The sequence below is a fragment of the Equus asinus genome, chromosome 8 (assembly GCF_041296235.1).
Source record: "Equus asinus isolate D_3611 breed Donkey chromosome 8, EquAss-T2T_v2, whole genome shotgun sequence".
Lineage (NCBI taxonomy): Eukaryota > Metazoa > Chordata > Mammalia > Perissodactyla > Equidae > Equus > Equus asinus.
In genome coordinates, this window is record NC_091797.1 from 80,381,194 (window position 1) to 80,384,508 (window position 3,315).

Genomic DNA, 3,315 nt, shown 5'->3' on the forward strand with positions numbered 1-3,315 from the left:
CATATCTCCTCTCTAAATGCCCAAGTCACACACATCCAAGCACAGAAATACTACTGCTAATATTGGATGCCATTTCTTGAGCATCATTTTCTGCCAGGCACCTCACGAGATGCTTTATTCACATTATCTCAGGTCTTCCGGCTCTTCCTCGATGGGGCCGTGACGGGAGTGGCTGTGTGCTCATCTCTCTGAGCAGTCCAGCTCCATCCTCATCACTGCGGTGACACCCACACCTGCCACTGCCATGACTGCACAGAGGACCCTTCGTGGCACCCTCAAGGGCCACAATGGCTGTGTGATCCAGATCACTCCCACTCCCCAGTTCCCGGACATGATACTGTCCACTTGGCAGAGGGTCTCTGGCTCCTGAGATAAAACCGTCAAGCTATGGAATTTTCTGGGTGTATGCAAATACATTGTCCAGGATGAGAGCCACTCGGGTGGGTGTCTCGTGTCTGCTTCTCACCCAAAAGCAATCCCATCGCTATCTTGTAGGGCCGGGACAAGCTGGTCAAGGTAGAAAACTTGCAAACTGCAAGTTGAAGACCAGTCTCATGGGCCACACGGGCTACCCGGACACTGTGACTGTCTCTCTAGATGCATCCCTCCACACTTCTGGAGGCAGGGAGGGGCAGGCCATACTGCAGGGCCTCAGTGAAGACAAGCACCTGTACACGCTAGATGATGGGAGCCGAGACGGGCTGTGCGCTGCCACGGGCCCAGCATCAAGATCTGGGCGGGCAAGATCAGTGTCGTCAGATCCAGCAGCGAAGCAGAGCCCCCGCCCCCCAGTGCACCTCTCCGGCCTGCTCTGCTGATGGCCGGATGCTATTTGCCGACTACACAGACAACCTGGCATGACGTGATGATGATCGGCACCCGCTAGAAATCTATGGCAGAGCTTTAGAAGTAAACAACTGGTTTTCTGACTTGAAAACTAAAACTTGTAATTTGGTCCCATTTTACAGGCGAGAGAGTTGAACCACAGAGATACACCGTGAATCCTCGGATGGTGCGGATTGAGATAGGGTATTGAAAGCCTCAGTGCTGCTTAGTATAAAGCAAGTACTCAGTAAACAGTGGTAACATTTTCTTAAAGAGGCAGACACCTAGAGAGGAAGATACGGAACAAAGAATAATAATAATAAAAATAGCACCCAAATTTATGGAGACAGAGTGTCAGGCGCTGTGCTATTTTACACTTTACAGCTGTTATTCCATTTAATTTTCCCCTCTTCTGTAAGCAGGTAGTGTTGTCTTCCCTTTTGATAGATAAGGAGCCTGAAGCTAGTAGGGTTTGGAGCCAACATTTGATGGGCTGCAGTGGGAGCAAGGATCAGCTCCCCGGACTTGAGCTAGGAAGACTCTTAGAGGGAGGCGGAGGGCATCCCGGCAAATGTCACGCACATCACGGCTTTGCCTGAGTGCTACAGCCTGCACTCAGCATTGGGCACTTTCTCCTCTAAGACCCAGGGACCAGGTCTCCTGTGGTCGCGTGGTCTGAGGCCGGGAGGACAGGACGCTAAGTGATACTCCTGGCCTGAGGGAGAAGGGGGGTAGGTGGGGGGCATCTCAGCTTGGCTGTCGCGGGCTCTTGGGCAAAGACAAGCTCCCAGCTACCCCATGGCCCATCTACAAAGTGAAGTGGATTAGCGGCTCGCTTTCAATCAGGCTGAGTTACGAGCTCAGCGATTTGTGGGACGTTTACACGAACCAGAAGATGTGTTATCTGATGAAAATTGCTTAATTTAATATCCTGGCTTGACAGGCAAAGAACTGTACCTTTTTGGGAGAATCTGCCAGGGTGGATGATTTCTTTAAAGTCCCTGGACGTGTGTAAGAAAAGCAACTGCTATCCTCTCGTTACCCATCAAGGAACAGAAATTAGTTCTTGGGTCCAGTGGGCAATGAGCCATTGGATTATGGGCCCAGGGAGGCCTCAGAATATCCACTTTCATTGCATGACCCAAACAAAGCCGTGCTCAACCCAGACCCCGGGATGCGAGTGGTCTGGTTTCACGCTCTTAGAGAGACAGGCACTCAAGCACAGCTCTTCTGGGCCAGAAGCCTGGCTGGTGATGAATTATGATTCAGCGCAGAATTAAAAACTTTTTAAACAATATAAAAATAGAAGCTACCACCAGAATACTGTGTTTCCGTGAGCTTTTTATTCATTAGTTCAGCACAAAGCTACTGAGGGTTTAACACGCCATTCAGAATTTAGCGCACAGCAGAGTCCCCTGGAGGGTCTGTAATTGCAGATGGCGGGGCCCCACCTTCAGAGTTTCTGACGCAGGAGGTTTGGGGGTTGGGGGGCCCCAAAAATTTGCATTTCTGCCAAGTCCCCAAGTGCTGCTGCTGCTGGTGGAGCCGCCACTCTTTGCGAAGCGCCGTGCCAGGCACGTGGTGAACGGTGTCACCTGGTATCTCCTTGTCCCGTAAGTTCTATGCAAGACAGGCTCCAAGCCCCCATTCTGTGCCCCATAGAAATTCACAGCCCTGCCCAAGACAGCTACAGCTTCCAGGGGACTTGGGATCGCATTGTCATCTTTCACCCTGAATGTCAGAGAGTGTTTAAATCATGCTGTTCATCCACTGTGTTGTTTCTTTTTCATACTATCCACCCATAGATGTATTTGGCTCTTTTCCTTATTTCAAATCAAGCAAAATAAAAAGAAAAACATAAAACATAAAAAAAATAAAATTTCTGGTTGTGTCAAAGCTTTTACTTAAGACTAAAAGATCCCAAGGGGGCTTACATTGCAAAAATATTTTTAATAATTCAAATTAATAATAGACAGCTCTGTTGTGCAAAGTCTCTGACCACGCCCACTGGGGGATTTGCTCACTGGCCCTTCACTGTGTGTGGCAGCCTGTCCTCATGCCCTTTCCCCAGCTCCTCACTCTCTCTGCTCCCCTTCCATCTCTTCATCTCACCTCTACCCCACCCCACCTCTACACTCCTGCTCCTGGAGCTGCAAATTCTCTGCACTCCATTTCACAGAGTGATTCCATTTTTCCCAGCTCTATTCCCACACTCCGCTCCAGCTCCATTTCCGCACATCCAAACTCGTGAAAGTGTGAAGAAAAAAAGCGTTTCCTTTAGCTGGAAGGTTGTTAGAGTCACATACCGTCCACCCCATTCCCCTCCTTCAAGTGCATGGGGATGAACAGGACAGGTGTGTGCCAGGTTGGCACTGTTAACCTAACAGAGAGATGACACGTGTCACACTATTACACTCTTAGAGTGTATCTTCAAGCACTATGACCTGAGTAAATATTAAGAGCTCTGAGAGAAGGCCAGTGGATAGGAGC

At 49.6% G+C, this 3,315-nt stretch overlaps 1 pseudogene; it reads left to right on the top strand.

Annotated features, from left to right (window-relative positions):
• The first annotated feature begins 244 nt into the window (after window positions 1-244).
• Window positions 245-861, top strand: LOC123288241 (small ribosomal subunit protein RACK1-like; annotated as a pseudogene).
• Window positions 862-3,315: the final 2,454 nt, after the last annotated feature.